The sequence below is a fragment of the Micropterus dolomieu genome, linkage group LG01 (genome assembly GCF_021292245.1).
Source record: "Micropterus dolomieu isolate WLL.071019.BEF.003 ecotype Adirondacks linkage group LG01, ASM2129224v1, whole genome shotgun sequence".
Lineage (NCBI taxonomy): Eukaryota > Metazoa > Chordata > Actinopteri > Centrarchiformes > Centrarchidae > Micropterus > Micropterus dolomieu.
Genome location: NC_060150.1, coordinates 10526024 through 10539050, shown reverse-complemented (window position 1 = coordinate 10539050; position 13027 = coordinate 10526024). Strand labels below are relative to the sequence as shown.

The 13027-nt window shown below is 38.7% G+C and overlaps 1 protein-coding gene across 3 annotated transcripts in view; it reads right to left on the bottom strand.

Annotated features, from left to right (window-relative positions):
- Window positions 1-10429, bottom strand: part of LOC123975129 (sodium- and chloride-dependent GABA transporter 2-like) — a 29620-nt gene extending 19191 nt beyond the window's left edge. Inside the window, exon 1 of one of the 3 annotated variants that reach the window (XM_046056359.1) lies at window positions 10413-10429. The gene's annotated coding sequence lies outside the window, so the exon portion shown is untranslated. Of the gene's footprint in view, window position 1; window positions 147-469; window positions 526-10412 lie in introns of those variants that run through there. The other 2 variants (XM_046056349.1, XM_046056322.1) reach the window with 2 other exon arrangements.
- Between the last annotated feature and the right edge of the window lie 2598 nt (window positions 10430-13027).

Below are 13027 nucleotides of genomic sequence, written 5' to 3'. Positions count from 1 at the left end.
CCTCTTCGTTTCCTGTAGGTCTCTACACCGCAACCACCCCCGTGTACCGGTGGTCAAATGGTTTGTTCCAGTCTAAGGCAGCGAGGGGCAGAGTTGCTGGCCGGTGAAGCGCCAGAATCCAAATTTATAGAGGGGCTATGTTTGGGTCTAACCTGGCGCATGGATATCAAGCAGCAATGAACAGCTTACGAAATAATAAGCCCGTCTTCCTGTTGCGACCCAACCGAATTTTGAATGACTGTATTTTAACACAGACTTTAATATTTACATTATGTGTTAGTGGTGGGCATGGTAGACATAAAGTATTATAAGAGTATTTCTCTTGTACATCATCTATAAAACATTACACATTATGTAAATTATTTCAACCGTTGACCGTAAACAATGTGCAATATATGACAAGTAAAAGTAGAAATGTGATTTAATGCCATTATTTAAAATTTTCTTCCTGCAGCCTCTCTGGGCCCACCTCCAATTGTGATGTCGTCATCGAAGGCACACGTGCCCCACCCACTCACTACCCCATCCACAAGATGTGTTTTCTTCTTTGTCTGTAATAAGGACAAATACAGTAGAGTAGAATTTTAACTAAATAGACTAATATCTATTCAGACTAATACTAAAACCTTACCTATAACATTTATGATTAACTGTCAAACATTAAAAATGTCTATTCTATTTTGTTCAAAAGCTGAGCTGCAATTAGCTGTTTATTTTATGTATGTTTACCTTTGTATATATAGTACTTATCTATAGAATATGTGTTTCATGTTTTGGATTTTTTTCATGTATATTTTTTTAAGTAAAGTAAGTAAGTAAGTAAGTATATGACAGAATGAAACCAAACCAATCCATTCATTGTGTTGTTAATATTAGCATGTTACATCACCTAAAAGATCTCTATACCAACACTGTCACATGGCAACTGATCTCCATATTCCACTGAGGCCTTACCGGGTTATGCACAGATACAGTACATTGTTCCACCAGGATTCAAAATCACCAGCTTTTTTTCCTCTTATAGGCCATTGGTAAAACTTGAGAAAAACACTGGCTTTCGGCTCCTAATTATGGACTTTATTGTGGGTTCAACGTCCTAACCATTTAGGCCACCTCAAACCTCTCTCAGCACATTTAATGGGCTGTGTCATTGCCTGTGCTCATTCAGCTGAGCATTTATAGCCACAGTAAAAAGTCCAGGCTCCAGCTAATACTCTGCTCCAAGGACTTCATTCAGAAAATAGCATTCCACCGCATAGACATATTAGGTAATATCACTAGGTGTGTAAAAGCAAAAGTGATGATCTTTGCACTCTGACTTGTGAATATATGCAGCCATACACAACACATCAGCTGTATTCTGAAATTAATTGTACTTCTCAAACTTTCTAAAATATTATTTATTCAGTGGATACATGTATTCTATACTGCGTGTATTCCGTCTGTCACTACATCTTTGTTTCACACTAGGCCTACAGTGAGGAATTCAACAAGGATGTCCACTATCACCATCTGTTTGCCATTTTCATTGCATCACCTGCTGTATGAATTCATCAGAAATAAAAACTCAACCACTGAAGGTCCAATTCAAGATTTGCCATTATGTAGATGACATGTTATGCTACCTGAAAGTGCCTCCAAGCTCTCTTCAAGACCACAAAATGTGTTAATGTATTTTCCCTGTCAGATTTTAGTATACCAAATAAATTATACTGAAATAGAAGTGTCTCTGCACAACCCTATTACTTATAGCCCTGGATGTATATTCATGTCTCCATCATTGGACAAGTGGTAACGCCTGGTGGTGGTACTTGTCACTGGATTTAGCAAACAGCACAAACCTTAATTGATTGGATGCTAATATATTGCCACAACCACTATCTTGGAAATTACTTATATATTACAGTATATTGCTAAATTAATAATCTTGAACCATTTTTGTGTACAAGCAACAATGTAAAAACATTTAGATTTATTCTTCCTTATTAAAACATTTAAACCTGCCTCAAAATTACTGTAAATTCTAATAAAATCACTAAACACTGATATCCATTAAATTAAAGAAAAGACTTATGGAGTGGTTAAAATTATACTATTTCTATGTATAGCTTAAGTCTGCAATTAGGTCCCTACATGAATGTAAGTCACAATTTAGACACCCATTAGTAGAGGGACCTCCCCCCACCAAAAAAAATACCTAAAAGTCAAGGGTCAAGAGTCAGGAAGTGGTAAAAGGTCTTGTAATCACATACAATGCACAAATTCTTCAACTACATGTACACTTTACTCAAACACACATACTAACACACACACACACACACACACACACACACACACACAGCGTGCTTACCCTCTCTTTAAATGGAGACTCTGCTTTGCTTCCCAGGGGCCAAATGAAATCCTACCGTTAAGGGTCCTTTAATACAGTTGCCATTGTTCTGTCCTGAAAAACCTGTACCCCCTGCAATTGTGGTGCCCCGGCATGTAACTCAGACCAGCCGTAGCCATACACAATTTCTGCATGCTTTATGGCTGCTTTTATTGGTGTCTGGCATCCAGGGCAGTGGGTCACTGATTTACAGTGGTAGGTATTGTGAAACTCCTCCAGCCTGCGCCTATCCTGTTGTATAAGTGCGTTTTCAAAATCTTTAAGAGGAAGCAACATTGTAGCATGTTAAAGAAAGTGGCAAAAAGTCAGCATTGATTATGACATCTGCTTTGCGTTCTCTCTATGAACACAAACTGAGTGCTCATACTGTATCCAATTACTGTGCAAAACACATGCAAACATGCAACTATACCACAGTAAAATAATTACTCATGTTACAGACATGCAGTATATTGAGTAGCAAGGGCTTCAATATACACAAAGACACACACTCTACCAAATGCAAAATAAGTCTGGGTCTTATGACAAAATAGTGTTAGATATGAAAAGGTAAAATTTAAAGTGATCTGTTGATGGAAAGCTGCACTCACCAGTGTAATCTCTTGATATTAAGCATCATGCACCATCTGAGTTAGTAAGCAAGACCCCGCCTTGTGTAGTTTAAATGTGTCGTGTTAAAGGAACTGTGGGCATTGAAGTCCTTAAATTGTAGTTGCCTCCTTTTGACAACCAACATTCCAAAGAAACCAATGTCTGTCAAGTTTTGGGTTTGGTTAAAGAGATCATTTGACAAGCTGAAAGTTTCAAGTTTCTCTATGGCAGCAGCGGTGTCTCTTGACGTAGGGTCCTCAGAAAAGATACCTAACACCTGCCTGCTCATTAATTGTAAGCCGACCTGGGTGCACAACCTAGGTATCTAAGGTGACAGGGCTACACAAACACTGCTAATGTAGGATCACTGTGGGCTTAGAGAAGTAGTTACTGGCAACAAATATACCCTTCTAGTGTTAAAAGAACTGCTTTAATCGCTTGTGTTGCTAGATGCTAGCTGACTGGATCTGAATCCTTTCATCTATCGTTTTCCTGAAGTTAATGAAATATTACATTTTTTAAAATGTGTTTATTTGCTTTCTTTCTGAGAATGACATGAAGTTCCACACAAATTTATTTTTGTGTGCTAACTACAGAGCTAGTCAGGTTGTGCTTAACCTCGATTAGCAGTAAAGGTGGAGTCATATGCTGTGACAATTTCCTGAGCAACAGCAGTATATATATATCCATATATGTCCAATGAGTAGCTTGAGTGACTCCGGGAAGCTGTGTGCAGTCGCAGCATCTAGCTTTTTGCCATAAAATATCTTTTAACCCGTAACTTCCCCGAAAAACGCACATTTTTACATTACTGTGCATGCTGTGCTTTAGAGGTGTTAGGTATATTTTTGAAGTAAATGAGAGCCAGGCTAGCTGTTTCCCCTTGCCTCCAGTCTTAATGCTAAGATAGGCTAACCATATCCTGACTCTAGCTCCTTACTTAACGCACAGACATGAGATTGATATTGGACTTCTCATCTCATTCTCAGAAAGAAAATGAAGAAGTGTCTTTCCTTAAATGTTGAACAATTCCTTCAACACAACATGAGTTTTCATTACATGACTTAATGACTTGAATTGAGTGAAAAAATGATCATGTCATTATTACCTGACAGATTTTCTATTTTACCCCATAGAGGGATGTCAGAGGTCAGGTTCAGTACAGTGCAGCTACCCTGCAGGAGACTTGCTCAAAAGCACCTCAACGGCATGAATGTTTGACAACAAAAGGCCATCTATTTGATTATAGCCTGCCAACTATCAGACAAGAAAGGTGATGGTAATTCAATATTTGGAAGATAATTCTAAATTTTTGTGCATTCATACGAGACACATTAATCTGCTGCCTCAACTTTCAGGTCAAAGACACTTTAAGAAATTTAAATGGTCTTATTGCCTTGTTTGAAAAGTTTGAAAGAGGAGGTCCTGATGTGGTCAACATCAGACCTATAACTCCTTACCTCCTTCCCATACCTTACTTCTCATGTCCTAAATAGGTCAACATTCCTGTGGCTTAACCCCTTTCCTCTTCAGCCGGTGTGAAAAACATACCCTGTAAAAGAGGAGTCATTTAAATGGAACCTCTGGCTTTATGTCCACACTGTACAGTGCTCCCCTGAGGCTTGCGGTAGGTGAGATATTTGGTCCTGATAATCTTTCCTAGAGATTTTATGGGAATGTTTTCAGAGGCACCTTAATTTTTTTTTTAACTTTTGGACATAGCCAGGCTGGCTCTTTTTCCCAAGCAGCAATCGCCAGGTCTGAAAAGTGAATCCACTGTGGAAGTACCTTAAACCTGCATTCTTTGTAATAGCCACCACGGGGCAGCTCCACTGGTTCCAAAAAAAGGCTGACTGTATTGGAGTCCATGAAAAAATTACCCTACTTCTCACTTGATTTAACACCTCAGTAAACACTTTCTTAATGAGCATATGTTACTACCACAGAGATCTATCAATCAGGATAGAGGCGAATCCTACCCACTGCACTGTGTACATTTCGCTAACCGTGAACTTGTTTTTGGGTAGGTTTTGTTTTTTTTAAGAACTTTGTTTTTTTTAAGAACTAAAAACCAAGATGATGACAGCCAAAATGTCAAATTTAAGGCTACAAACCAATGGGTGACTTCAGAGTGTCTACATACACTTGTTTTATCCAGTCTATGGTTTTTCCCTGCTTTTAGTCTGTGTGCTAAGTTAACAGTCTGCTAGCTACAGCTGCATAGTTAGGACTGACAGGTGTCAATCTTCACAAATCCTCATCTAACTCTTGGCAAGAAAGCAAATAAGCATGTTTCCCAATGCTAACCTATTCCTTCCTGCAGGACAGATAATAATATTGTGCTTGAACCAACTTCTGAAATTAAACAAACAAAATGCACAAACAATGTGACATTGACCTGTGTCTGCACTTTAACTCCCCCTCATGGGTCCCGATTTTGATAGTTTCATTAATGTCATAACAAAACTGAATTTCCCTAAAGGGATTAATTAAGTAATCGATACCTATAAGAAATAAACTGCCTGTAAGCACAACATGTGTGTCAACTTTTCTCCAGACAAAAAGTTGATTCAAATGTTGTTTTAGAAAACCTGTAAACAAACTTGTACTGAGTGCACATACTAGAAAAGTTTCTATTCTTAGGAGGACAGCTTTCTGAAAATACATTTTTGTCTGCTTGAATTGGTACTAGTTGGATTTGAAGACCTTGCATCCTGGGGTGGCCAGTCATATAGTTTGAAACGAGCCTCCCCTTGTTTCTAGACAACAATGCACAAAGTTATTATGATCACACATAGTTACACAAATTACTTGGTTAAGTGGTAGAAAATAAATAGAACCGTGCAAAAAGAACGATATACCACAATATTTTGAAAATGTCATTCAGAAGAAACTCATTACTAGGCATGTCCTTAAAATGAACTTACCTCTGTTTATGTGGCTGTGGATTCTCACTAAGCCTTCGATGTTGCGCCTTAATGAGATGGATTAATTAAGTCGCTGTTCGTCTGGATCATTTTACAGAAAAGTGAGTACAACCCTGCCTCTCCCTCGCCCATCCAGCCTATGATGAATCTGGCTCTCAGGCAAATCTAGGCAAGCTAAACAAACCTGGATTCCTGTTGCTCACTGAGCCTGAAGCCAGGGGCTAAATGGTCAAATCATGGGATTTTTCTAAATGGGGATTTTGGACTTAGTTAACTTTGCATGTATCCAACCCTTAAGCAACCTGAACAGTGGTTATTTTGTGTATGTTAACAATGTTAACATTGTTTAGCATCTTGGTTTGCCAGTGTGACAGTGAGGAAGCTATATTTTACACTGCTGTAACAATGATATATTATATTTTTAAATATATTAAACAGGACACCTGTATAATATTTGATACAGTTGAACCTGTATCAAGCGATGCTGTATACACTCATGGAGGATAAAACTGAGCGTGGAAGTCAAGCCTCCAGCCAGCAAGTCTGCATTACAGCGATTAAACCATCTAATGTGATTGAGGTTCCCAGACCTTCACACTCTGGGCTGAAGTTGCCCCAGAGAGGAATGCAGTGTTGGATTATCTCAAAACATCAAATAATAAGCCCCCTTCAGCCACCACTGACTCCTGTTTTTATCCCCGTGGAGAACCAAAGACATGAAGAAAACTTGACTAACTAACTGCTATTGTAAGCCCACAAAAATAATAATTTGATTAATTTTCAGCCACTACTACCCCACATATTTCCACTGCTGTGCACATGACAATGTTGTGGGGTACCTTCAAGGTAATTATATCATTACAGGCCATCGCTTCCATTATAACTTGATTTGATTATTTTATTACTGTGTTATTTGCTGACTTGGCTGCTTTCACTGGCAAGGTTTTGCATTCCATAGACAGCCGTTACATACGGTTGGATGCCGAGAGACTTAATTGAGGTTAAGCACCCTGGTCAAGGGGCTCTGAGGGCCACATTGCTCCACTGGGGATTTGGGGCCCCTGGATTGACCTACCAGGTTGTAGAAAAACATGGCTGAGGAAAGGAATGCGCGTTGCATGAAAAGTGATCAACATTTGGAAATAACATGTCATATCATGTTGTGCTAGTATGGTAAAACAATTTTGATGCACTTCCAGAAAGAAACTGAGCAACAGCTGAAGTGATGGATGATCACGGGTGGAGCTACTATTGAAGAAACCATGGTAATGTCCTCTGTATGAGGGAATGTGGGTGTTTTAAAAACCTGAGGAGTTTTACATTCAACTTCATACAAACTGTGGAGTTGTTTAAACCCGATTCTGACATTATTAGTACAAAATGTCCTAAATTTGACTATTTTAATTCATGTTTTTGGCCTAAAACAAAGGGCTTTTTCTTTTCTCCACCAGTATTCTGTTTCTAGCATTGTGGGGAAGGCTTTAAAACAACCTTTAGACCATTGTGTACGGAGATAAAATTTTCTGAAAAATATATTTTAACAGTCCAATTAATACAGAATATCTGGAAAAATACAGCCTGCAACATACTATGTAATTTTGTTGTACAGTATGAACCAGGTGCCAATAGAATACCAGTTTCTATTGGCACTTAAATGTAGATACAGTAAAAGAAAACAAGTCACTGGGGAACAAGGGAATCAAAATTAAGCTTTCATAAGAAAAGTTTTTGATTTTCTGTTGCGGCAACCGTACCTAAAACCTGCCATGAGCAAAGGGCTAAAGCAGTAGTTTTTTTATTGTACTTTATCCATTACTATAAGGAACAGCCACTACACTGTAGTCATTCCAAAGACCATAAACTGGGAGGCTATATCACCAATGCAGTGGGCTAGCATTTAAACCGTCCATCGTGATTCCACGAATTGAATCCCTTTACTTGGAGCTTCCTCCACAAAATGACATTGGTGTATTGGTGAGAGGGCCTGTCATCGTTCTGGGAACCTAACCCATATATATTTTATATATTCTTCAGTAACCACTGCAAGTTTTGAGGGTTTATCCAAAAGCCCCTTTTGTTACCTCATTATATACCTGCAGTTTATGTATATCCGGAACTGTGAAATATGTTAAACCATAATTCATAGGTTCCACAGAATATTAGTGTTGTTAGGACCATTTTGCCCAATGCTTTTCTCTACTTGTTGTGTTTTCTTCCACTATACCTCCATTTAAGTAGCAGTAGGAACTGGTAAGTATTTTATTGGTACCTGATTCAAACAATGGAATTACCCTGTAATGTAAATATGTGAAGTGTTACTAAAATGACTAAGATACAGTTGATTGCTGGCACATTTTTCAGTGATATGGTCCTCTGTGTCTGCCAAAATACTGCCAAAACATTTTCAAAAATATGATCATTATGCAGATAATCCATCTGATCTTTTCTTCTGATCTTTTTTTTTTTTTTTGGATAAAAGCGTCAGCTAAATGAATAAATGTAAAATGGAAATGAGTGCAGGTCAAGCATGATGATGAAAGCTACAGTAGATAGCATCACACACAATGAAGTGACCGCATACCATTTCCACCATGGGAGGACGACACAGAATACTCAATCACAGGCACATAACTCTATAACCAGCCTCCTGCAGCTATATTGGCTAATTTGTACACAGCTATGCTTCATAAACACACCGTAGCATCAGGTTCTTCCTCGTCCCATTGACATACAGTGGAAGTACAAGGATCTTGGCGACTGTTCAGTGCTGTTGGGGAAAACTGGGACCATATGTTTTCAGTTATTCTGTTCAATTCTCCTGCCAACAACCCATCAAAAGGGGCAGAATTCTCAACACAGGCCAAAGTCCTGACACTTTGTAATGACAGAAAATTACATTTGCCAAATCCAAGTAGCTGCCTCAGCACTGCGGTCAGATCACACGAAAGGGTTGGAAACATCCGTGGTCAACTTTGGCAGCCGTTACAAAGTCCATACAGCTAAATAGGGACCCCAAATAAAGCACACATGCTGTAACACAAATGACTTCATACTACAGAAGGACAAAGAGGTGAAGTAGGTATTTAGGTGAATAAATTACACACTTTATAGACTGTGAATATAGTGAAGCAACCATATTGCTTGCAGTGTTCAGTGATTGCTACGCCAATAAGTGGAACACCTGGTGAAGTAACTGGAAGGGCTCCGCAGGTACAATATTCTTCAAACGAAGGGCATTTCATGATCTTTGAACTCATGTGGTCCATGAGTGTTTATCAGCGTGTTTGGTTAAGGTACGCAATCTCTGAATACACTCTAGTTTAATATTTGTATTTATTAACCCAGTGCCTACAGCACGTGGTTAAGCGTTTAAACTTGGAAAACAGAGCCAATGTTAACATCTAATAAATAACACCTAACGAAAGCCCTGTGCCTATGGCTCCTTTGAAGTATGTTGCCAAGTACCCTTCACAGTAACCTTCAGTAGGCTACCGGTATTGTCATTGTTTTAAATTTACATGTAACAGTATCACATTCCTGCTGTTGATAATCTGACATTTTGCTGTGTCATGCTGGTGTTGGGTTTGTAGCCACAGAGAACAAGGAAGTAATACGGCCACAACAACAGCAGACAGCACTTAGACACAGAAGATGGATATGCAGGAGGACAACGCCTGTCAAGGTCAAAAGAATTTTTTACAAAAGATTATTAACATAACTTTGTCTCTGTGTTGAGAATGGAATTTCACATGCCACATGGCAAACCTCAGGATACAATAAACTGGTTTTAAATGACTGTAACAAGCTCGCTTTAGCTTTAGTCAGTTCTCTGTGTTTTGATTGGCGTGGTGTAATCCTTAATAAGACACAGGTGTCACAACAGGTGGCGGGCTTACTTAAAGTGTGTTTCCACAGTACACAGGATATTCCAGCATCCCCTGCACAAAGTGGTAACTACGGCACAACCAAGTATCCAAAATACCAAACTCAATTGTTTAATTCATCACAAGGAACATCACATCTTGCATCTGGACTGTTAGTCATTCCTACTGTATAACCATCAACTTACGTATATTCTGTTTTGTAAAATATATCTACAACATGGCTTGTGGTATTTCCTTGTTTTTAAATTCACTACATACCCACTTACACACAATTTTAATTGTATACTTAATACAAATACATTTACACACACACACACTTTCAGACACATATAAATATCTTGCGCCTACCGGTGAAAACTTGACCCAGTTCTCTCTGTTCTCACCTGTCTCCTCAGGTGTCGGATGATAGAAATCAGTCAGTGTAGGAGAAACAATAAAAATGATGCTCCTCCCACCTGACTTGTGTGTTTTTATTGCTCCACCTGCACTGACTGATCATCCACCTCCACCTGAGAGATATTTCTTTATTTGGTTATGGTTCCAAGCCAGACTCTGACCGCTAATAAAACAAACATAAATAGATGGTCACACAAAACATAAAAATAGATGTCACTCACTTACCCTGACACTTCAACTGCTGTCCTGTCCCGAAGGAGGGCTAGCTAAAGAGTGGGGATACAGAGGACATCACAGGTGTATTGGATGAAGGAGGAGGAGCTCACAGAGCCTTGAGGCAGTCAGTGATGCTTTTTATAACAAAGGAACGCTGCAAAAGCTTGAGACTGCTGAGAGTGCTTCCATTCAAATCTCACATGATGTACCGTAAACACTGATAAAGTGACACTGTGAGACATGAAATGTGAAATTCTCCCTTCCCTTCGGCTTTGGTGAATTCCCTTCCAAGGTCTTCAAAGGCTTTAAGCATTTTTTCCCCCTTCCTTAGTTGAAGTAATTAAACGCGCGCAAGATTTACAGATGTGGGGAAATGATTGTGTGCATTGCATGGGCATTAAAACACATATGTAAACAGAACCAGTGAGAGGAGGCCATGAACTCCATGTGCAGCTTATGTAACTGTGTCACATTCCTCGTATGACTCTTGATAATCTGACATTTAATGTCTAGGGGCAGTTTAATGGTGATTTATTTCTGCTTTAGCAAGTAGCAAATAATGTTAAATTCAGTTTTTCTCGTTCACTCATTTGCTCTCCCAGTTGATGTATTCTCTCTCACTTGTTGGTGACTTCAGAAAGGTTTCTTTTACTGCTGTCCCTGGGACTTTTTCTAGTCTCTTAGTGCACACTGGTCATTTGTCAAAGTGGTTGGGATGGCAGATAAGTACAGTATGTAGATAAACGAGAGTGGCTCACTTTCAGAAATATTTCTTAGAGCCACTCTTGACAAATGTAAAAGCATCATGAGAGGTATACGCTCCAAGCATTAATAATGGCATTTATACATGCATGTGTGTACAAAGAGACAAACACACTTCTTGAGCACATAGCAAGAGGATATGTCATCATGCAGCTTGTGAAAACAGGGCAAATATCTTTTTTTAAATTACATTTAATAACTGATATACCTGTATAAAACTGTCCTATTTGACCTATAAAACCTGTGGATAAGGATGTTTTACACGGGAGATCTATAAAATATAGTATTACATTTCTATTCAAGCTTAACAAAAGGGATACTAGACAGTTAGAAGGTTACATTCTCTCATGTTACCATCATATTTTGGTTGTGCATTTGGAAGGATTTAGGTGTGTCACTGATAAATCTTCATTATCGTGTGAACTAGAGCTTGGAGACATGCGTTACAAGTGCAATAATATGCAATAATCATCACTCAAACAATGAATAGGTCAACAGTCAGTGTCTTTTTTTAATTACCGTTCCACCGGACATCACTCCAATACATGAGCACCAACCCCGTGACCCACAATGCTGACCTCTAGAAAACATACACACGCTTGTGAACTGGAAGTGTGCAGTTTTAGGAGGATGAGGAAAAAGCATAGAATTAAAGTGAAAGGGTGCCTCATTTGAGATAAACCAGCCTTAACTGCACACAAGGTTATATTTTAATAATGTATGTAATACCGCATACCGGTTTAGTGTGTTAAAAGATAAAAATAAGTCCAGAACAGACACAAAGTGAGGGCCAGTGGGACCTCCACACAACATTCCCCAGTCTCTCTTTATTGGGATGTCCACATTAGACAGCGTGGTTGGTCCTCTGTCATCCCAGACTATTGTGGCATGTTGATGATCCCCCTATAATCTCAACACATACAGGCAGTCTCACGTAAACATGGGTTTGCAGCATGTCTGTGTGTCTAGAGTCTGAAGTTTAACAACAGAAGGCACATAAATATTTGAATCCATGTAGAAATGGAATACTTCCAAGTGTTTCCAGTAATGTAACTTACCACTGATATTATTATTTAGGAGGGGAAAAAGCATTCCTGATCCTGGATTAGTGGTTCTATTGGCGGGACGAGCAGTACTCAAACGGTTTATTAAACAAGTGTTTTGTCAGACACTGTTCCTAAACCTTTGGCATCTCCGGATGAAGTAGAGCTCTGTGTCTGTGCATGCATACCGTGGACATGATTGTAAAACCCCAATTAGGCCTGTATCTGTTTCACCTCAGTGGTTTTCTGGGAAAGCCAAAGAGAGAGAGAAATGCAAACTGATAGAAGCCAAAGTAGTCTGTCATTAAGAGTGGAGGGCCTCATCAAAACAAGACCAACATACTCTAATAACCAGCTTTCCACCACGCTCTGTCTCCGTTTTCCCCTCTGCATCTATTTCTGGTTATGTAGCTTATTTGTACTTTTGTAGCTCTATTTGTATTTATTTTGAAGATTTCTTCCACAGGTGCTATTAAGGCGCGAGACAATTGACAGTTGTAGGAGTTTAAATCTGATCCCCACACCAAACCTCTATATGATTTTCTTTATTTCTGCATGATAAGAATATATTCTTGCATCCAGCACACAGCATTACAACACAATAAAGTAGAGTAAAATATTAATTATGTCAGTTATACAATGTCACTATAAACACATACCAAAAACAATTCGCAGTAGAGGCAATCTAGTATGGTTAAAATAAAGAAAATCATTTTAAATCTACATGTATGTACTAATGACAAATTATGTCAGTTAAGGTCATGACAATTGTTTATGTGACATTAAATAGTGCAAATAAAAGATGTCCAATGACAAAAA